This window comes from Micromesistius poutassou, assembly GCF_964030765.1.
Source record: "Micromesistius poutassou genome assembly, chromosome: 1".
Lineage (NCBI taxonomy): Eukaryota > Metazoa > Chordata > Actinopteri > Gadiformes > Gadidae > Micromesistius > Micromesistius poutassou.
The window spans coordinates 30,389,796-30,414,634 of record NC_140271.1 but is presented as its reverse complement, the minus strand read 5'-3'; positions in this window follow the sequence as shown (position 1 = coordinate 30,414,634).

The window sequence follows — 24,839 nt, the reverse complement described above, 5'->3', positions numbered from 1 at the left end:
TGCATTTAGTGCCACCGCCTTTGGCGGTGGTACTCATTTTTTTTCTCACACCTAACCCGCCAGTGCCACTTCTGTTGGGCTCTTGGTCACCTGCGCCTTGTCATAACCTAAAATAACCCAATAAAGCTGGTACATATGCATCGCTTGGGGGGCCACCACTGTACATCCTCTGTTTGTTGGCGTACTTTCTGCTTGGACTCTCCTGTGACAACTTGTTTAGTTTATTTAATATGACTTTGATTACGGTCCCTCTGATATGGTCTAATGACAGAATTATGAGGTTGCACACTTCCACACATGTACATATATGTATATACTCACTGGAGCGTGATGTTAAAGGTGCTTTGGCTACTTTCATGTGGTTGAACTTACTGCTATCTTTCTGTTTTTATTTTCAATTAATCACTTCGCACTTATTAGTAATATGGTTTATGTTTATTAGTCATGTTTAATTTTTACTCTCATTTTTATTCATAAATGTTGTATTTTTATTTATTTATTAATTTGTATATATTTTTTGTTTTTATTAATTGTTTTATTAAAATTGTTTTTACGTTTTGTGCACTTAATTGGTTCACCCGGAAACGGTAATTGACTGTTGTCATATTCGGACGGGTAGCACCAGGTGACTTCCGTTCTTGACCACTGGAAGGAGCCATTTTGTCACCTGTTAGCAGCTGATGAAGGTCGATCAAGACCGAAACGTTCTGCTTGAATTATCTGCTTGGATTATAATCCACTTTGATTATAATAAATCTCATAGATTTAATCATCACGACTCCCAGTTCTTGTACACGTTGTTCTTTTACATTGTTTTCCGTTTTTTCGTATAAGTTTTTTTATTCCGTGTGGTCCACCACATGTGACCTACATTAGCTAATATGGCTACAGACCACCATGTGAGGGACGACCAGTGGACCACGGTGACCCGCGGACGACCTCGAGGAGGTAGGAACTACAATAACCCTGACCCAAGGGGCCCGAGACGAGATCCTCCGGTTCACCGCTGGGACCGCGTCCAAGATCCCCGGGACCATCGTCCCCACATGACCCCGAGACGAGATCCTCCGGTTCACCGCGGTGATCGCGTCCAAGATCCCCGGGACCATCGTCCCCACATGACCCCGAGACGAGATCCTCCGGTTCACCGCGGTGATCGCGTCCAAGATCCCCGGGACTATCGTCCCCACATGACCCCGGGACCAGATCCTCCGATTCACCGCTGGGATCGCGACCTAGATTCCCGTGACTATCGTCCCCACATGACCCCGGGACCAGATCCTCCGGTTCACCGCTGGGATCGCGACCAAGATCCCCGGGACTATCGTCCCCACATGACCCCGGGACCTGATCCTTCGGGTTACCGCTGGGACCGCGACCAGGGTCCCCGCGATTATCAAGCACGGAGGGTGATCCGTAGCTATGCGGATGCGCTCCGTTCCGACCGTGGACCTCACGGTCGGGCACCTGCCCCGTACGTGTACCCCCGCCCGGACGACCGTGAGGCGGGTAGACACGTCCCACCGCGCAACAACGGGCCCCGCAACCATGACGATCGCCGCTATCGCCGCACAGCCCCGAGGCGTTACCGCACTGGAGGAGGTGCCGGTCGGCGCCGCCACGTTCGGGGAGCCCCGCCCCCTACCCAGGACATAACACCGCACACTTCTGCCTCTGCTCCGGACCCTGACTTCTCAGTTAAGGTGCGTGTGCTTTTTAGAATAATTAAAGTGTCCCACCACCTAAACAACGTCAACACAGAACAGGCCCCAGTTTCCATTCTGAAACTTACAGCTAATTTGATTTCGGCTATTAAACCCGCGGCCCCTCACCCAGCCACGATATCTTTAATAGAGGGCAATGCAAGGCAGTGGGAATACACCACCATTTTGATCCTTAGAGAGCACTATCTGGATACGTTGGCCAATGACATTCAGATTCTATCACAACTCCCGGTGGGCGATTGGCAACAGCCCTTTGAGGTGGCCTCCTCCTGGGCCAGACGCCATTTTGGGAGAAGGCTTGACCCAACGACATTGCAGGAGGTGCATTCTACGCTGTCACAAAAACTTCTCTCTGAGGGGACCCTGCAACGGGAGACGGCCCCTCCCTCCAGAGCAACCGAGGTCTGCTTGTCAGCACAGCGACACGTGGCCCCCGTGTCTGCGCCCGCCACAGACCCCGTCCCAGAGAACCGCAGAATCACGGTTGTGGCTCAGCTCCACCCACCGCCGAGACACCAGCTGCTCCCCACACCCACGGTGCTCTCGGACTCGAGCGACCGGCCCCACAGCCCTGCACCCGGCCCGGACCAGTCTCCTGCCTTGAGGGCCCCTGTCTCTCCCCCTCCCCACCCTTGTTCCCCTCCCCCTCTCTTCCTCCCTTCTCCTCTCCCCTCTCCCCCCTCCTCCTCCCTCTCTTCCTTGCCTCTGCCCTCATTCCAGGTGCAGACTCCTCCGGAGGAACCCGCTGTTCGCCCGGTGTCCTGTGGTCCGCTGCTGGCCCCTCGCACACAAAGAGCGCCGAGGAGACGGATGAGCACCCGGCCGCCTCTCCTCTCTGCCGGCTCCCCCAGGTTCCCGGCTCGTACGTCCACCCCTTCATCCGCTGCTGCGGTTGATGTGACTCCCCCGCCGTTACTGCTGGACCTGTCGACAGAGGAGATCCACAGGACATCTCTGCAGCAGCTTCAGGTGCCCCTGACCCCAGCACTCTCAGGCCCGTGTCGTGCCACGTCGCAGAGTCAACTCACCTTCATCAGACCTGCGCTGGAGACCTCCACCTCCACTCCAACTCGCAGACCCACCCGTCACATCAACACCGCCAGGAAGATGACGGACTGGTCCCTCACAACACGTCACAAGTGGGTAATCATTGGGGACTCTAATCTGACTAGAATGCCACCCTTTCAGGAGGCGGACCTACAAATTGATGCGTTTCCGGGTGCTACGTTCCGTCACGCAGAGGCCATCTTGGCCAAAACCACTTTATCGGCGGTAGTACTAAAGATAATTCTAGCCTTTGGTCTAAACAACAGGGCACAGAAGGTCGAAGAGACCACGGTTAAGCAACTGCAGAAGGCGATTAAAATGGCTAAAATAGCTTTTCCACTGGCCCATATCTATGTACCTCTTATTAACTTCTCAAGGGCTCTGCCACACCGGGAACAGACAAACCTCAACCGCCTCAATAGATATATCTCTAACAATTGCAACTCCATCCCAGAGCTACCCAGGTCCGAGTTCACCACGGACAGCGACCACATTCATTGGTCCCATAATACAGCCAAGCTCATGCTACATCACTGGCTACAGATGTTAAAGTGAGCAGCCCCGTGAACACTATTCCGAAAACGGGGTCCAAGAATGTCGTTAATCTTTGTAAATACTTTAAAATCACTGCTGCGCAGTTGACACTACTAGACAGGGGTCTTAATTTCATCCCATCCGTTGGCAACAACAGGGGATTACGAGGGCAGACACAACTCGATATCCACGCGTACCACAGGAGGGTCAAACTAGCGGTTCACTTTGAACATAAGCGGGAATCGGTATGCCCACCCTTTACCCCCAAATCCACCTGGGCTCCACCTGAGGGCGCTCTGCCTCTTCAGGTGAGGGACCTAATACAGGCTGACCTAGGCCATTTCCATGAGGACCTTCGTTTTAGCTGGGTCAGACCTAATCTAGAGTGCTTTGAGTTGGAGGCCCTTAGTTCGCTACGCAATAATAAAAACATTGTAATAAAACCTGCGGACAAGGGCAGCGTTACTGTTATTATGGACAGGGAGCAATATGTGTGGGAAGCTCACAGACAACTAAATGACACCAACTACTATTCCAAGCTCAAAAAACCTATCTTTATGGACACGGTTCCTCTAATACAAAAAATTATTCACACACTGGTGGTTAAAAAATTCATTAATTATAAACAAATGACTTACCTTTTGGGTGAGGGGGAACCCAGACACAGATTGTTTTACATGCTTCCTAAAATCCACAAGGATCCTTCCAAGTGGAGCAAACCTGGTGAAATACCCCCCGGTCGCCCTATTGTATCAGACTGCGGTAGTGAAACATATTTCACAGCGGAATATATTGATTTTTATCTCAATCCCCTCTCTACTAGACACCCCAGCTACATTAAAGACACATATGATTTCGTGACTAAAGTCAGACAACTCAATATTCCTGTGGGCTCCCTTCTATTTACAATGGATGTGGATAGCCTCTACACAAACATTGACATCACAGAGGGCATTCAGGCCATAAAAAACATATTTAATCAGTTTCCGGACAGTAAACGCCCTGACAAAGAACTCTTACAACTATTAGACATAAATTTAACCCGTAATGATTTTGAATTCGATGGAAATTTCTTTCTACAAATTAAGGGGACGGCTATGGGTAAAAAGTTTGCCCCTGCTTATGCAAACATCTTTATGGCCCAGTGGGAAACCTCAGCACTATTGGCTTGTGTGAAAAAACCACTTTATTATTATAGATATTTGGATGACATTTGGGGCATCTGGCCACACTCGAGGGATGATTTTGATGTTTTCTGCAACTTCCTGAATAACCACAATACGTCCATCAAAATTAAGTCCACCATTAGCCACTCCTCTGTCGATTTCCTCGACACCTGTACTTTTAAAGGGCATGATTTCACCCAGACCCTGAAATTAGACGTCAGGGTCTTCTTTAAAGAAACAGATACGCACGCCCTTCTCTATAAGACCAGCTTCCACCCTAGGCACACATACGCGGGCTTAGTCAAATCACAACTACTGCGTTTCCACAGGATATGCACTAAGCAAGCTGATTTCTTAAAAGCCACCAAAGTGCTATTTTCCGTTCTGTCCACCAGAGGGTACTGTCGCTCTTTCCTAAGAGAAGTTCTCAAAACATTTAAAGACACAAAACCAATTACGGTGGAGTCTTCACTCCCCTTTATCACAACATATTCCCCCACGGCAGTTAAATTAGTTAAGGTCATTAAAAACAATTTCAATAACTTCCTAATACAAAACAACCATTTACAGGACTTTAGAATTATAGCGGCCTTCAGGAAAAACAAGAATCTCCAAGACACCCTTGTTAGAGCTAAACTCCCACCACTGAGGATTCCCAGACCATCAGGACATGGCCATTTCTTTCGGACTCAACTCTTTGTGCGAAACCATCACAATAACAATATTTTCCCCACACAGAGGGGGGTATCCGCTAAATCTAGAAACTGTGTTTATCTAATTTGGTGTAAGAGCTGCGGTTCCCAATATGTAGGGGAAACAGGCAACACACTACTAACACGTTTCACGCAGCATCGATATAATATTTGCAGGGCAAAGGGACCCCATACCCCTCTGGTGGACCACTTTTTAGAACACGGCTGGCATAACCTCGTGGCCACAATACTTCAATCAAACCCCAGGTGGTCTACCGCCCAGAGAAAAAGATCTGAGAGGGATTGGATGAGTAAACTTAATACTTTACAGCCCTTGGGCTTGAATGAAAGGTGAGGTTGATTAGGAGATTGCTTATATCAAGGCGTGGATGTCCCTAATTCTACCTCTTACCCTAACAGGTGCGGAACCCTAACCCTAACCACAACCAACCCTTACCTAACCATAACCAACCCTTACCTAACCATAACCAGCCCTAACCTGGCCCTAACCATAACCAGCCCTGGCCCTGACCTAACCATAACCAGCCCTAACCTGGCCCTAACCATAACCAGCCCTGGCCCTGACCTAACCATAACCAGCCCTAACCTGGCCCTAACCATAACCAGCCCTAACCATAACCAGCCCTAACCTGGCCCTAACCATAACCAGCCCTAACCTGGCCCTAACCATAACCAGCCCTGGCCCTGACCTAACCATAACCAGCCCTAACCTGGCCCTAACCATAACCAGCCCTGGCCCTGACCTAACCATAACCAGCCCTAACCTGGCCCTAACCATAACCAGCCCTAACCATAACCAGCCCTAACCTGGCCCTAACCATAACCAGCCCTGGCCCTGACCTAACCATAACCAGCCCTAACCTGGCCCTAACCATAACCAGCCCTGGCCCTGACCTAACCATAACCAGCCCTAACCTGGCCCTAACCATAACCAGCCCTGGCCCTGACCTAACCATAACCAGCCCTAACCTGGCCCTAACCATAACCAGCCCTGGCCCTGACCTAACCATAACCAGCCCTAACCTGGCCCTAACCATAACCAGCCCTGGCCCTGACCTAACCATAACCAGCCCTAACCTAGCCCTAACCATAACCAACCCTAACCCTAACCTAACCATAACCAACCCTAACCTAACCCTTAACGCCTAACCCCAACACCATCCTAACCTCTAATACAATTCATACAATTCATGCATTATAGCCCTTTGGCCTGGTTTTGAGGCGGGGGGGACCATGCTGCCCTCTAGATCTAGGCCCGTGCATTTAGTGCCACCGCCTTTGGCGGTGGTACTCATTTTTTTTCTCACACCTAACCCGCCAGTGCCACTTCTGTTGGGCTCTTGGTCACCTGCGCCTTGTCATAACCTAAAATAACCCAATAAAGCTGGTACATATGCATCGCTTGGGGGGCCACCACTGTACATCCTCTGTTTGTTGGCGTACTTTCTGCTTGGACTCTCCTGTGACAACTTGTTTAGTTTATTTAATATGACTTTGATTACGGTCCCTCTGATATGGTCTAATGACAGAATTATGAGGTTGCACACTTCCACACATGTACATATATGTATATACTCACTGGAGCGTGATGTTAAAGGTGCTTTGGCTACTTTCATGTGGTTGAACTTACTGCTATCTTTCTGTTTTTATTTTCAATTAATCACTTCGCACTTATTAGTAATATGGTTTATGTTTATTAGTCATGTTTAATTTTTACTCTCATTTTTATTCATAAATGTTGTATTTTTATTTATTTATTAATTTGTATATATTTTTTGTTTTTATTAATTGTTTTATTAAAATTGTTTTTACGTTTTGTGCACTTAATTGGTTCACCCGGAAACGGTAATTGACTGTTGTCATATTCGGACGGGTAGCACCAGGTGACTTCCGTTCTTGACCACTGGAAGGAGCCATTTTGTCACCTGTTAGCAGCTGATGAAGGTCGATCAAGACCGAAACGTTCTGCTTGAATTATCTGCTTGGATTATAATCCACTTTGATTATAATAAATCTCATAGATTTAATCATCACGACTCCCAGTTCTTGTACACGTTGTTCTTTTACATTGTTTTCCGTTTTTTCGTATAAGTTTTTTTATTCCGTGTGGTCCACCACATGTGACCTACATTAGCTAATATGGCTACAGACCACCATGTGAGGGACGACCAGTGGACCACGGTGACCCGCGGACGACCTCGAGGAGGTAGGAACTACAATAACCCTGACCCAAGGGGCCCGAGACGAGATCCTCCGGTTCACCGCTGGGACCGCGTCCAAGATCCCCGGGACCATCGTCCCCACATGACCCCGAGACGAGATCCTCCGGTTCACCGCGGTGATCGCGTCCAAGATCCCCGGGACCATCGTCCCCACATGACCCCGAGACGAGATCCTCCGGTTCACCGCGGTGATCGCGTCCAAGATCCCCGGGACTATCGTCCCCACATGACCCCGGGACCAGATCCTCCGATTCACCGCTGGGATCGCGACCTAGATTCCCGTGACTATCGTCCCCACATGACCCCGGGACCAGATCCTCCGGTTCACCGCTGGGATCGCGACCAAGATCCCCGGGACTATCGTCCCCACATGACCCCGGGACCTGATCCTTCGGGTTACCGCTGGGACCGCGACCAGGGTCCCCGCGATTATCAAGCACGGAGGGTGATCCGTAGCTATGCGGATGCGCTCCGTTCCGACCGTGGACCTCACGGTCGGGCACCTGCCCCGTACGTGTACCCCCGCCCGGACGACCGTGAGGCGGGTAGACACGTCCCACCGCGCAACAACGGGCCCCGCAACCATGACGATCGCCGCTATCGCCGCACAGCCCCGAGGCGTTACCGCACTGGAGGAGGTGCCGGTCGGCGCCGCCACGTTCGGGGAGCCCCGCCCCCTACCCAGGACATAACACCGCACACTTCTGCCTCTGCTCCGGACCCTGACTTCTCAGTTAAGGTGCGTGTGCTTTTTAGAATAATTAAAGTGTCCCACCACCTAAACAACGTCAACACAGAACAGGCCCCAGTTTCCATTCTGAAACTTACAGCTAATTTGATTTCGGCTATTAAACCCGCGGCCCCTCACCCAGCCACGATATCTTTAATAGAGGGCAATGCAAGGCAGTGGGAATACACCACCATTTTGATCCTTAGAGAGCACTATCTGGATACGTTGGCCAATGACATTCAGATTCTATCACAACTCCCGGTGGGCGATTGGCAACAGCCCTTTGAGGTGGCCTCCTCCTGGGCCAGACGCCATTTTGGGAGAAGGCTTGACCCAACGACATTGCAGGAGGTGCATTCTACGCTGTCACAAAAACTTCTCTCTGAGGGGACCCTGCAACGGGAGACGGCCCCTCCCTCCAGAGCAACCGAGGTCTGCTTGTCAGCACAGCGACACGTGGCCCCCGTGTCTGCGCCCGCCACAGACCCCGTCCCAGAGAACCGCAGAATCACGGTTGTGGCTCAGCTCCACCCACCGCCGAGACACCAGCTGCTCCCCACACCCACGGTGCTCTCGGACTCGAGCGACCGGCCCCACAGCCCTGCACCCGGCCCGGACCAGTCTCCTGCCTTGAGGGCCCCTGTCTCTCCCCCTCCCCACCCTTGTTCCCCTCCCCCTCTCTTCCTCCCTTCTCCTCTCCCCTCTCCCCCCTCCTCCTCCCTCTCTTCCTTGCCTCTGCCCTCATTCCAGGTGCAGACTCCTCCGGAGGAACCCGCTGTTCGCCCGGTGTCCTGTGGTCCGCTGCTGGCCCCTCGCACACAAAGAGCGCCGAGGAGACGGATGAGCACCCGGCCGCCTCTCCTCTCTGCCGGCTCCCCCAGGTTCCCGGCTCGTACGTCCACCCCTTCATCCGCTGCTGCGGTTGATGTGACTCCCCCGCCGTTACTGCTGGACCTGTCGACAGAGGAGATCCACAGGACATCTCTGCAGCAGCTTCAGGTGCCCCTGACCCCAGCACTCTCAGGCCCGTGTCGTGCCACGTCGCAGAGTCAACTCACCTTCATCAGACCTGCGCTGGAGACCTCCACCTCCACTCCAACTCGCAGACCCACCCGTCACATCAACACCGCCAGGAAGATGACGGACTGGTCCCTCACAACACGTCACAAGTGGGTAATCATTGGGGACTCTAATCTGACTAGAATGCCACCCTTTCAGGAGGCGGACCTACAAATTGATGCGTTTCCGGGTGCTACGTTCCGTCACGCAGAGGCCATCTTGGCCAAAACCACTTTATCGGCGGTAGTACTAAAGATAATTCTAGCCTTTGGTCTAAACAACAGGGCACAGAAGGTCGAAGAGACCACGGTTAAGCAACTGCAGAAGGCGATTAAAATGGCTAAAATAGCTTTTCCACTGGCCCATATCTATGTACCTCTTATTAACTTCTCAAGGGCTCTGCCACACCGGGAACAGACAAACCTCAACCGCCTCAATAGATATATCTCTAACAATTGCAACTCCATCCCAGAGCTACCCAGGTCCGAGTTCACCACGGACAGCGACCACATTCATTGGTCCCATAATACAGCCAAGCTCATGCTACATCACTGGCTACAGATGTTAAAGTGAGCAGCCCCGTGAACACTATTCCGAAAACGGGGTCCAAGAATGTCGTTAATCTTTGTAAATACTTTAAAATCACTGCTGCGCAGTTGACACTACTAGACAGGGGTCTTAATTTCATCCCATCCGTTGGCAACAACAGGGGATTACGAGGGCAGACACAACTCGATATCCACGCGTACCACAGGAGGGTCAAACTAGCGGTTCACTTTGAACATAAGCGGGAATCGGTATGCCCACCCTTTACCCCCAAATCCACCTGGGCTCCACCTGAGGGCGCTCTGCCTCTTCAGGTGAGGGACCTAATACAGGCTGACCTAGGCCATTTCCATGAGGACCTTCGTTTTAGCTGGGTCAGACCTAATCTAGAGTGCTTTGAGTTGGAGGCCCTTAGTTCGCTACGCAATAATAAAAACATTGTAATAAAACCTGCGGACAAGGGCAGCGTTACTGTTATTATGGACAGGGAGCAATATGTGTGGGAAGCTCACAGACAACTAAATGACACCAACTACTATTCCAAGCTCAAAAAACCTATCTTTATGGACACGGTTCCTCTAATACAAAAAATTATTCACACACTGGTGGTTAAAAAATTCATTAATTATAAACAAATGACTTACCTTTTGGGTGAGGGGGAACCCAGACACAGATTGTTTTACATGCTTCCTAAAATCCACAAGGATCCTTCCAAGTGGAGCAAACCTGGTGAAATACCCCCCGGTCGCCCTATTGTATCAGACTGCGGTAGTGAAACATATTTCACAGCGGAATATATTGATTTTTATCTCAATCCCCTCTCTACTAGACACCCCAGCTACATTAAAGACACATATGATTTCGTGACTAAAGTCAGACAACTCAATATTCCTGTGGGCTCCCTTCTATTTACAATGGATGTGGATAGCCTCTACACAAACATTGACATCACAGAGGGCATTCAGGCCATAAAAAACATATTTAATCAGTTTCCGGACAGTAAACGCCCTGACAAAGAACTCTTACAACTATTAGACATAAATTTAACCCGTAATGATTTTGAATTCGATGGAAATTTCTTTCTACAAATTAAGGGGACGGCTATGGGTAAAAAGTTTGCCCCTGCTTATGCAAACATCTTTATGGCCCAGTGGGAAACCTCAGCACTATTGGCTTGTGTGAAAAAACCACTTTATTATTATAGATATTTGGATGACATTTGGGGCATCTGGCCACACTCGAGGGATGATTTTGATGTTTTCTGCAACTTCCTGAATAACCACAATACGTCCATCAAAATTAAGTCCACCATTAGCCACTCCTCTGTCGATTTCCTCGACACCTGTACTTTTAAAGGGCATGATTTCACCCAGACCCTGAAATTAGACGTCAGGGTCTTCTTTAAAGAAACAGATACGCACGCCCTTCTCTATAAGACCAGCTTCCACCCTAGGCACACATACGCGGGCTTAGTCAAATCACAACTACTGCGTTTCCACAGGATATGCACTAAGCAAGCTGATTTCTTAAAAGCCACCAAAGTGCTATTTTCCGTTCTGTCCACCAGAGGGTACTGTCGCTCTTTCCTAAGAGAAGTTCTCAAAACATTTAAAGACACAAAACCAATTACGGTGGAGTCTTCACTCCCCTTTATCACAACATATTCCCCCACGGCAGTTAAATTAGTTAAGGTCATTAAAAACAATTTCAATAACTTCCTAATACAAAACAACCATTTACAGGACTTTAGAATTATAGCGGCCTTCAGGAAAAACAAGAATCTCCAAGACACCCTTGTTAGAGCTAAACTCCCACCACTGAGGATTCCCAGACCATCAGGACATGGCCATTTCTTTCGGACTCAACTCTTTGTGCGAAACCATCACAATAACAATATTTTCCCCACACAGAGGGGGGTATCCGCTAAATCTAGAAACTGTGTTTATCTAATTTGGTGTAAGAGCTGCGGTTCCCAATATGTAGGGGAAACAGGCAACACACTACTAACACGTTTCACGCAGCATCGATATAATATTTGCAGGGCAAAGGGACCCCATACCCCTCTGGTGGACCACTTTTTAGAACACGGCTGGCATAACCTCGTGGCCACAATACTTCAATCAAACCCCAGGTGGTCTACCGCCCAGAGAAAAAGATCTGAGAGGGATTGGATGAGTAAACTTAATACTTTACAGCCCTTGGGCTTGAATGAAAGGTGAGGTTGATTAGGAGATTGCTTATATCAAGGCGTGGATGTCCCTAATTCTACCTCTTACCCTAACAGGTGCGGAACCCTAACCCTAACCACAACCAACCCTTACCTAACCATAACCAACCCTTACCTAACCATAACCAGCCCTAACCTGGCCCTAACCATAACCAGCCCTGGCCCTGACCTAACCATAACCAGCCCTAACCTGGCCCTAACCATAACCAGCCCTGGCCCTGACCTAACCATAACCAGCCCTAACCTGGCCCTAACCATAACCAGCCCTAACCATAACCAGCCCTAACCTGGCCCTAACCATAACCAGCCCTAACCTGGCCCTAACCATAACCAGCCCTGGCCCTGACCTAACCATAACCAGCCCTAACCTGGCCCTAACCATAACCAGCCCTGGCCCTGACCTAACCATAACCAGCCCTAACCTGGCCCTAACCATAACCAGCCCTAACCATAACCAGCCCTAACCTGGCCCTAACCATAACCAGCCCTGGCCCTGACCTAACCATAACCAGCCCTAACCTGGCCCTAACCATAACCAGCCCTGGCCCTGACCTAACCATAACCAGCCCTAACCTGGCCCTAACCATAACCAGCCCTGGCCCTGACCTAACCATAACCAGCCCTAACCTGGCCCTAACCATAACCAGCCCTGGCCCTGACCTAACCATAACCAGCCCTAACCTGGCCCTAACCATAACCAGCCCTGGCCCTGACCTAACCATAACCAGCCCTAACCTAGCCCTAACCATAACCAACCCTAACCCTAACCTAACCATAACCAACCCTAACCTAACCCTTAACGCCTAACCCCAACACCATCCTAACCTCTAATACAATTCATACAATTCATGCATTATAGCCCTTTGGCCTGGTTTTGAGGCGGGGGGGACCATGCTGCCCTCTAGATCTAGGCCCGTGCATTTAGTGCCACCGCCTTTGGCGGTGGTACTCATTTTTTTTCTCACACCTAACCCGCCAGTGCCACTTCTGTTGGGCTCTTGGTCACCTGCGCCTTGTCATAACCTAAAATAACCCAATAAAGCTGGTACATATGCATCGCTTGGGGGGCCACCACTGTACATCCTCTGTTTGTTGGCGTACTTTCTGCTTGGACTCTCCTGTGACAACTTGTTTAGTTTATTTAATATGACTTTGATTACGGTCCCTCTGATATGGTCTAATGACAGAATTATGAGGTTGCACACTTCCACACATGTACATATATGTATATACTCACTGGAGCGTGATGTTAAAGGTGCTTTGGCTACTTTCATGTGGTTGAACTTACTGCTATCTTTCTGTTTTTATTTTCAATTAATCACTTCGCACTTATTAGTAATATGGTTTATGTTTATTAGTCATGTTTAATTTTTACTCTCATTTTTATTCATAAATGTTGTATTTTTATTTATTTATTAATTTGTATATATTTTTTGTTTTTATTAATTGTTTTATTAAAATTGTTTTTACGTTTTGTGCACTTAATTGGTTCACCCGGAAACGGTAATTGACTGTTGTCATATTCGGACGGGTAGCACCAGGTGACTTCCGTTCTTGACCACTGGAAGGAGCCATTTTGTCACCTGTTAGCAGCTGATGAAGGTCGATCAAGACCGAAACGTTCTGCTTGAATTATCTGCTTGGATTATAATCCACTTTGATTATAATAAATCTCATAGATTTAATCATCACGACTCCCAGTTCTTGTACACGTTGTTCTTTTACATTGTTTTCCGTTTTTTCGTATAAGTTTTTTTATTCCGTGTGGTCCACCACATGTGACCTACATTAGCTAATATGGCTACAGACCACCATGTGAGGGACGACCAGTGGACCACGGTGACCCGCGGACGACCTCGAGGAGGTAGGAACTACAATAACCCTGACCCAAGGGGCCCGAGACGAGATCCTCCGGTTCACCGCTGGGACCGCGTCCAAGATCCCCGGGACCATCGTCCCCACATGACCCCGAGACGAGATCCTCCGGTTCACCGCGGTGATCGCGTCCAAGATCCCCGGGACCATCGTCCCCACATGACCCCGAGACGAGATCCTCCGGTTCACCGCGGTGATCGCGTCCAAGATCCCCGGGACTATCGTCCCCACATGACCCCGGGACCAGATCCTCCGATTCACCGCTGGGATCGCGACCTAGATTCCCGTGACTATCGTCCCCACATGACCCCGGGACCAGATCCTCCGGTTCACCGCTGGGATCGCGACCAAGATCCCCGGGACTATCGTCCCCACATGACCCCGGGACCTGATCCTTCGGGTTACCGCTGGGACCGCGACCAGGGTCCCCGCGATTATCAAGCACGGAGGGTGATCCGTAGCTATGCGGATGCGCTCCGTTCCGACCGTGGACCTCACGGTCGGGCACCTGCCCCGTACGTGTACCCCCGCCCGGACGACCGTGAGGCGGGTAGACACGTCCCACCGCGCAACAACGGGCCCCGCAACCATGACGATCGCCGCTATCGCCGCACAGCCCCGAGGCGTTACCGCACTGGAGGAGGTGCCGGTCGGCGCCGCCACGTTCGGGGAGCCCCGCCCCCTACCCAGGACATAACACCGCACACTTCTGCCTCTGCTCCGGACCCTGACTTCTCAGTTAAGGTGCGTGTGCTTTTTAGAATAATTAAAGTGTCCCACCACCTAAACAACGTCAACACAGAACAGGCCCCAGTTTCCATTCTGAAACTTACAGCTAATTTGATTTCGGCTATTAAACCCGCGGCCCCTCACCCAGCCACGATATCTTTAATAGAGGGCAATGCAAGGCAGTGGGAATACACCACCATTTTGATCCTTAGAGAGCACTATCTGGATACGTTGGCCAATGACATTCAGATTCTATCACAACTCCCGGTGGGCGATTGGCAACAGCCCTTTGAGGTGGCCTCCTCCTGGGCCAGACGCCATTTTGGGAGAAGGCTTGACCCAACGACATTGCAGGAGGTGCATTCTACGCTGTCACAAAAACTTCTCTCTGAGGGGACCCTGCAACGGGAGACGGCCCCTCCCTCCAGAGCAACCGAGGTCTGCTTGTCAGCACAGCGACACGTGGCCCCCGTGTCTGCGCCCGCCACAGACCCCGTCCCAGAGAACCGCAGAATCACGGTTGTGGCTCAGCTCCACCCACCGCCGAGACACCAGCTGCTCCCCACACCCACGGTGCTCTCGGACTCGAGCGACCGGCCCCACAGCCCTGCACCCGGCCCGGACCAGTCTCCTGCCTTGAGGGCCCCTGTCTCTCCCCCTCCCCACCCTTGTTCCCCTCCCCCTCTCTTCCTCCCTTCTCCTCTCCCCTCTCCCCCCTCCTCCTCCCTCTCTTCCTTGCCTCTGCCCTCATTCCAGGTGCAGACTCCTCCGGAGGAACCCGCTGTTCGCCCGGTGTCCTGTGGTCCGCTGCTGGCCCCTCGCACACAAAGAGCGCCGAGGAGACGGATGAGCACCCGGCCGCCTCTCCTCTCTGCCGGCTCCCCCAGGTTCCCGGCTCGTACGTCCACCCCTTCATCCGCTGCTGCGGTTGATGTGACTCCCCCGCCGTTACTGCTGGACCTGTCGACAGAGGAGATCCACAGGACATCTCTGCAGCAGCTTCAGGTGCCCCTGACCCCAGCACTCTCAGGCCCGTGTCGTGCCACGTCGCAGAGTCAACTCACCTTCATCAGACCTGCGCTGGAGACCTCCACCTCCACTCCAACTCGCAGACCCACCCGTCACATCAACACCGCCAGGAAGATGACGGACTGGTCCCTCACAACACGTCACAAGTGGGTAATCATTGGGGACTCTAATCTGACTAGAATGCCACCCTTTCAGGAGGCGGACCTACAAATTGATGCGTTTCCGGGTGCTACGTTCCGTCACGCAGAGGCCATCTTGGCCAAAACCACTTTATCGGCGGTAGTACTAAAGATAATTCTAGCCTTTGGTCTAAACAACAGGGCACAGAAGGTCGAAGAGACCACGGTTAAGCAACTGCAGAAGGCGATTAAAATGGCTAAAATAGCTTTTCCACTGGCCCATATCTATGTACCTCTTATTAACTTCTCAAGGGCTCTGCCACACCGGGAACAGACAAACCTCAACCGCCTCAATAGATATATCTCTAACAATTGCAACTCCATCCCAGAGCTACCCAGGTCCGAGTTCACCACGGACAGCGACCACATTCATTGGTCCCATAATACAGCCAAGCTCATGCTACATCACTGGCTACAGATGTTAAAGTGAGCAGCCCCGTGAACACTATTCCGAAAACGGGGTCCAAGAATGTCGTTAATCTTTGTAAATACTTTAAAATCACTGCTGCGCAGTTGACACTACTAGACAGGGGTCTTAATTTCATCCCATCCGTTGGCAACAACAGGGGATTACGAGGGCAGACACAACTCGATATCCACGCGTACCACAGGAGGGTCAAACTAGCGGTTCACTTTGAACATAAGCGGGAATCGGTATGCCCACCCTTTACCCCCAAATCCACCTGGGCTCCACCTGAGGGCGCTCTGCCTCTTCAGGTGAGGGACCTAATACAGGCTGACCTAGGCCATTTCCATGAGGACCTTCGTTTTAGCTGGGTCAGACCTAATCTAGAGTGCTTTGAGTTGGAGGCCCTTAGTTCGCTACGCAATAATAAAAACATTGTAATAAAACCTGCGGACAAGGGCAGCGTTACTGTTATTATGGACAGGGAGCAATATGTGTGGGAAGCTCACAGACAACTAAATGACACCAACTACTATTCCAAGCTCAAAAAACCTATCTTTATGGACACGGTTCCTCTAATACAAAAAATTATTCACACACTGGTGGTTAAAAAATTCATTAATTATAAACAAATGACTTACCTTTTGGGTGAGGGGGAACCCAGACACAGATTGTTTTACATGCTTCCTAAAATCCACAAGGATCCTTCCAAGTGGAGCAAACCTGGTGAAATACCCCCCGGTCGCCCTATTGTATCAGACTGCGGTAGTGAAACATATTTCACAGCGGAATATATTGATTTTTATCTCAATCCCCTCTCTACTAGACACCCCAGCTACATTAAAGACACATATGATTTCGTGACTAAAGTCAGACAACTCAATATTCCTGTGGGCTCCCTTCTATTTACAATGGATGTGGATAGCCTCTACACAAACATTGACATCACAGAGGGCATTCAGGCCATAAAAAACATATTTAATCAGTTTCCGGACAGTAAACGCCCTGACAAAGAACTCTTACAACTATTAGACATAAATTTAACCCGTAATGATTTTGAATTCGATGGAAATTTCTTTCTACAAATTAAGGGGACGGCTATGGGTAAAAAGTTTGCCCCTGCTTATGCAAACATCTTTATGGCCCAGTGGGAAACCTCAGCACTATTGGCTTGTGTGAAAAAACCACTTTATTATTATAGATATTTGGATGACATTTGGGGCATCTGGCCACACTCGAGGGATGATTTTGATGTTTTCTGCAACTTCCTGAATAACCACAATACGTCCATCAAAATTAAGTCCACCATTAGCCACTCCTCTGTCGATTTCCTCGACACCTGTACTTTTAAAGGGCATGATTTCACCCAGACCCTGAAATTAGACGTCAGGGTCTTCTTTAAAGAAACAGATACGCACGCCCTTCTCTATAAGACCAGCTTCCACCCTAGGCACACATACGCGGGCTTAGTCAAATCACAACTACTGCGTTTCCACAGGATATGCACTAAGCAAGCTGATTTCTTAAAAGCCACCAAAGTGCTATTTTCCGTTCTGTCCACCAGAGGGTACTGTCGCTCTTTCCTAAGAGAAGTTCTCAAAACATTTAAAGACACAAAACCAATTACGGTGGAGTCTTCACTCCCCTTTATCACAACATATTCCCCCACGGCAGTTAAATTAGTTAAGGTCATTAAAAACAATTTCAATAACTTCCTAATACAAAACAACCATTTACAGGACTTTAGAATTATAGCGGCCTTCAGGAAAAACAAGAATCTCCAAGACACCCTTGTTAGAGCTAAACTCCCACCACTGAGGATTCCCAGACCATCAGGACATGGCCATTTCTTTCGGACTCAACTCTTTGTGCGAAACCATCACAATAACAATATTTTCCCCACACAGAGGGGGGTATCCGCTAAATCTAGAAACTGTGTTTATCTAATTTGGTGTAAGAGCTGCGGTTCCCAATATGTAGGGGAAACAGGCAACACACTACTAACACGTTTCACGCAGCATCGATATAATATTTGCAGGGCAAAGGGACCCCATACCCCTCTGGTGGACCACTTTTTAGAACACGGCTGGCATAACCTCGTGGCCACAATACTTCAATCAAACCCCAGGTGGTCTACCGCCCAGAGAAAAAGATCTGAGAGGGATTGGATGAGTAAACTTAATACTTTACAGCCCTTGGGCTTGAATGAAAGGTGAGGTTGATTAGGAGATTGCTTATATCAAGGCGTGGATGTCCCTAATTCTACCTCTTACCCTAACAGGTGCGGAACCCTAACCCTAACCACAACCAACCCTTACCTAACCATAACCAACCCTTACCTAACCATAACCAGCCCTAACCTGGCCCTAACCATAACCAGCCCTGGCCCTGACCTAACCATAACCAGCCCTAACCTGGCCCTAACCATAACCAGCCCTGGCCCTGACCTAACCATAACCAGCCCTAACCTGGCCCTAACCATAACCAGCCCTAACCATAACCAGCCCTAACCTGGCCCTAACCATAACCAGCCCTAACCTGGCCCTAACCATAACCAGCCCTGGCCCTGACCTAACCATAACCAGCCCTAACCTGGCCCTAACCATAACCAGCCCTGGCCCTGACCTAACCATAACCAGCCCTAACCTGGCCCTAACCATAACCAGCCCTAACCATAACCAGCCCTAACCTGGCCCTAACCATAACCAGCCCTGGCCCTGACCTAACCATAACCAGCCCTAACCTGGCCCTAACCATAACCAGCCCTGGCCCTGACCTAACCATAACCAGCCCTAACCTGGCCCTAACCATAACCAGCCCTGGCCCTGACCTAACCATAACCAGCCCTAACCTGGCCCTAACCATAACCAGCCCTGGCCCTGACCTAACCATAACCAGCCCTAACCTGGCCCTAACCATAACCAGCCCTGGCCCTGACCTAACCATAACCAGCCCTAACCTAGCCCTAACCATAACCAACCCTAACCCTAACCTAACCATAACCAACCCTAACCTAACCCTTAACGCCTAACCCCAACACCATCCTAACCTCTAATACAATTCATACAATTCATGCATTATAGCCCTTTGGCCTGGTTTTGAGGCGGGGGGGACCATGCTGCCCTCTAGATCTAGGCCCGTGCATTTAGTGCCACCGCCTTTGGCGGTGGTACTCATTTTTTTTCTCACACCTAACCCTAACCCTAACCCTAACCCTAACCCTAACCCTAACCCTAACCACCGCCTTCGGCGGTGTTGTCGTTAATTGTTGACTGTCCTAACCCTAACCCTAACCCTAACCCTAACCCTAACCCTAACCCCTAACCCTAACCCTAACCCTAACCCTAACCCTAACCCTAACCCTTAGATCGCCCCTTCTTTTATTCCACTAGAAGTGTATTTATATCGGCCCGACTGCTGTGCTGGCTGCCCCACTGTGGGAGGCCTCTCGGAGCCCCGACCCCTTGGGCCTTCACCGGCACTGGCGGTGCCCTGCTCCCTCTTGACTCGCTCTTGGGGGGCATAAAAGGACAGAATCAAAAAGTATACTTACCTTTGCTCCGCGCCTCCTCAGACCCCAGCTGCTGCTCCTCCTGCTCCTCCTTCTCTTCCTCTGGTTTTATTCAATCCCTGCAAAAAAAGAAACAAAATACAAAAATGAAAAACAACAATATATATCTAAAAGAAAAAAACTAAATGAAAGGATTGGGAGATGGTGTGCCAGTGCACCCAGGGTCGCATGACCGTCAAAAGATGAATAATTACAAAAACCTAACCCTAACCCTAACCCTAACCCTAACCCTAACCCTAACCCTAATTAGGGTTTGAACCCTAACCTCAGTCTGATTTTGGAACTTGGAATTTGGAAGTTGGAAGTTGAGGGGCTGATTTTGGAAGGTATTTTTTATAAATTCCCAGAAAGGTTACAGTACAAAAGGTTAGGGTTCAAGGTTAGGGTTCGTCAACCCTAACCCTAGAAAAATATTTTCAAAACTTTATCATTTGTTTCCTCTGAGTTATAAATTTTTTAAAAAACGTTGCAATTCCATCAATAACCATGCATAATTCGGGGGCGCTAGTCCAAATCTTTATTTGGAAGTTGGAAGTCGGAAGTTGGAAGTGCCTTTAATTTGGAAGTGGATTTTTCACCACCAGGGGGCAGATGAATTTTATGCTGAATTTGGAAGTTGGAAGTGCATTTAATTTGGGAGTGGATTTTTCACCAGTAGGGGGCAGATGCATTTCATGCTGAATTTGGAAGTTGGAAGTAGGTAAATGTCCTGAAGTTGGAAGTTGTCATTTTTGTCAGAGTTTCACCATTGAACATATTTAGATTTGGAAGTTGGAAGTAGGTAAATGTCCTGAAGTTGGAAGTTGTCATTTTTGTCAGAGTGTCACCATTGAACATATTTAGATCTGGAAGTTGGAAGTTGTCATTTTTGTCAGAGTGTCACCATTGAACATACGTAGATTTGGAAGTTGGAAGTTGTCATTTTTGTCAGAGTGTCACCATTAAACATGTGTAGATTTGGAAGTTGGAAGTAGGTAAATGTCCTGAAGTTGGAAGTTGTCATTTTTGTCAGAGTGTCACCATTGAACATATTTAGATCTGGAAGTTGGAAGTTGTCATTTTTGTCAGAGTGTCACCATTGAACATACGTCGATTTGGAAGTTGGAAGTAGGTAAATGTCCTGAAGTTGGAAGTTGTCATTTTTGTCAGAGTGTCACCATTGAACATATTTAGATTTGGAAGTTGGAAGTTGTCATTTTTGTCAGAGTGTCACCATTGAACATACGTAGATTTGGAAGTTGGAAGTTGTCATTTTTGTCAGTGTCACCATTGAACATGTGTAGATTTGGAAGTTGGAAGTAGGTAAATGTCCTGAAGTTGGAAGTTGGAAATTCGTTAAAAATCAATGTATAGTCTAAGTCCACCAACCGCATAGCTACAAGGGGGCAGCAGCAGACCACATATACAAGAAAGAAGGAGGACACACACACACACACACACTTCCACAGATATAGAATGTATGACGTTGCCTTTGGCAATCCATCATGGACACTTGATGTGTCTGACACTTGTGGTGAATGGTTTCCAAGAATGTTATATTATTCCCTAAACTCTCTATAAATGTCAATGTTGTAGGGTCCAAGTATTACATACATGACAAAGGATTGACAACTGAGCCCCATCTTGGCAATGGGCTTCCAGGAATGAAATAATAATAATAATAATTAAATAATAATTCAGACCCTGTCCAAAAATTGTTTGAGCTAATTTACCTTATTGTCTTTTTTAAAGCTTATTTACTAATGATAGAAATGAGACCCAATAACCCATGGTCGCAGTGTTAAGGACTAGACCTTGATGTTATGCTCTCTACCCGGTGAACCACCGAGGCTAACCTGCTTGAATCAACTTGTTGGAGCAAAAGGTTGATAGACAGATTTAGTTCTTGGAAATTATTCCAAAAGGTTGATATACAGATTGTGTTCTTGGAAGGCCTTATTTGACCTATTGACATAACGGTGCCTCTCTGCCATCTTAAGAGGCTGAAGCTTATACCCAAAAGAGAAGGCTGTTGATGCTACACCATACCTCAAGCTCAGACAGAAACATCTTTTCTTTGGCCTTTTAGAGAGGGTCAAAGGTGCTTCCAAAAGCCAGTTTGAACCCTTATAACTTTGTGAAATAAAGGCCTGGAGGCATGAGGCCACGTGTTTTGGAAAGGTCTGAATGAGCTCTTTCTAGCACATGTCATCATCAATAAAAGGCACTATTTCTTGATATAGAAATCAAATTTGTAACACTTTGTGAAACGAAAAGTTAAATTGGACTCTGCAGGCGTGTTCGCCTTCCCTGAAATAGCCCAGTGTCTTATTTTGGGGCATTTCTGTTGTTTCATTGTGGAATGGTAGACACTTCCAGATTGGGTACACCACTCTTTTTGGAAGGCCTCACTTGACCTATTGACATTTGGGAAGCGTTCAACGGTGCCGCTTTGCCATCTGAACAGGCTGAAGCTCCAAACTAATAGCCAAAAGAGAAGGTTGTTGGTGCTACAACATACCTCAATCTCAGACAGAAAAACCTTTTCCTTGGCTTTTTACAGAGGGTGAAAGGTGCTTCCAAAAGGCAATTTTAAGTGAATGGGGAAAACGCTAACCTGCTCATTTTGTGACCTTTCGAGATAGCGAGAGGTTCCAAAACGCATCCACGTGTCCCTCTTGTTCCCATGAACGACATATCCGACAGTCTGCCTTTTCGACGCAACAGAAAAAAAATTCCCTGTTAAGGTCACTTTTTCCATCAGAACTACTCAGAAGTGTAACCCCCAAGTGCTTCTCACTCAGCATTTGGTCAAGAGACCAATTAAGAGAGAGGAAGGTGTCACCGCCCCGAGACTTGACAAGCTTTTCACAGGGTCTGACTGGGACCTCCACTCCGAATCTCAGCCCTCTAGGACCTCGGGGTCGCCAACCCTAACCCTAACCCCTCCCCCGAAAGGTCAACTTTGAACCCTTATAACTTTGTGAAAGAAAGGCCTAGAGGAATTAGGCCAAGTGTTTTGGAAAGCTCTGAATGAGCTCTTTCCAGCAACATGTCATCATCAAAAGCTAGGGCTCGGGGTCGCCAACCCTAACCCTAACCCCTCCCCCGACAGGTCAACTTTGAACCCTTATAACTTTGTGAAAGAAAGGTCTAGAAGAATTAGGCCACATGTTTTGGAAAGGTCTGAATGAGCTCTTTCCAGCACCCGTCATCATCAATAGCTAGGACCTCGGGGTCGCCAACCCTAACCCTAACCCCTCCCCCGATAGGTCAAATTTGAACCCTTATAACTTTGTGAAAGAAAGGCGTAGGGGCATGAGGCCTATTGTTTTGGAAAGGTCTGAATGAGCTCTTTCCAGCACATGTCATCATCAATAGCTAGGACCTCGGGGTCGCGAACCCTAACCCTAACCCCTCCCCCGATAGGTCAACTTTGAACCCTTATAACTTTGTGAAGGAAAGGCCTAGAGGAATGAGGCCAAGTGTTTTGGAAAGGTCTGAATTAGCTCTTTCCAGTACATGTCATCATCAAAAGCTAGGGCTCGGGGTCGCCAACCCTAACCCTAACCCCTCCCCCGATAGGTCAAATTTGAACCCTTATAACTTTGTCAAAGAAAGGCCTAGCGGCATGAGGCCACGTGTTTTGGAAAGGTCTGAATGAGCTCTTTCCACTACATGTCATCATCAATAGCTGGGACCTCGGGGTCGCGAACCCTAACCCTAACCCCTCCCCCGATAGGAAAATTTGAACCCTTATAACTTTGTGAAATAAAGGCCTAGAGGCATGAGGCCACGTGTTTTGGAAAGGTCTAAATGAGCTCTTTCCAGCACATGTCATCTTCAATAGAAGGCACTATTTCTTGATATAGAAATTAAATTTGGAACACTTTGTGAAACGATAGGTTAAATTGGACTCTGCAGGTGTGTTGACCATCCCTGAAATAGCCCAGCGTCTTATTCTTGTGCAATTCTGATGTTTCATTGTGGAACGGTAGACACTTCCAGATTGGGTACTCCACTCTTTTTGGAAGGCCTCTCTTGACCTATTGACATTTGGGAAGCGTTCAACGGTGCCGCTCTGCCATCTTATGAGGCTGAAGCTCCAAACTAATGGCCAAAAGAGAAGGTTGTTGGTGCTACAACATACCTCAAGCTCAGACAGAAACAGCTTTTCCTTGGCTTTTTACAGAGGGTGAAAGGTGCTTCCAAAAGGCAATTTTAAGTGAATGGGGAAAACGCTAACCTGCTCATTTTGTGACCTTTCGAGATAGCGAGAGGTTCCAAAACGCATTCACGTGTCCCTCTTGTTCCCATGAACGACATATCCGACAGTCGGCCTTTTTGACCCAACAGAAAAAAAATTCCCTGTTAAGGTCACTTTTTCCATCAGAACTACTCAGAAGTGTAACCCCCAAGTGCTTCCCACTCAGCATTTGGTCAAGAGACCAATTAAGAGACAGGAAGGTGTCACCGCCCCGAGACTTGACGAGCTTTTCACAGGGTCTGACTGGGACCTCCACTCCGAATCTCAGCCCTCTAGGACCTCGGGGTCGCCAACCCTAACCCTAACCCCTCCCCCGACAGGTCAACTTTGAACCCTTATAACTTTGTGAAAGAAAGGCCTAGAGGCATGAGGCCACGTGTTTTGGAAAGGTCTGAATGAGCTCTTTCCAGCACATGTCATCATCAATAGGAGGCACTATTTCTCGATATAGAAATTAAATTTGGAACACTTTGTGAAACGATAGGTTAAATTGGACTCTGCAGGCGTGTTGACCATCCCTGAAATAGCCCAGTGTCTTATTCTTGTGCAATTCTGATGTTTCATTGTGGAACGGTAGACACTTCCAGATTGGGTACTCCACTCTTTGTGGAAGGCCTCACTTGACCTATTGACATTTGGGAAGCGTTCAACGGTGCCGCTCTGCCATCTTAAGAGGCTGAAGCTCCAAACTAATGGCCAATAGAGAAGGTTGTTGGTGCTACAACATACCTCAAGCTCAGACAGAAAAACCTTTTCCTTGGCTTTTTATTTTGGTGCAATTGTGATGTTTCATTGTGGAACGGTAGACACTTCCAGATTGGGTACTCCACTCTTTG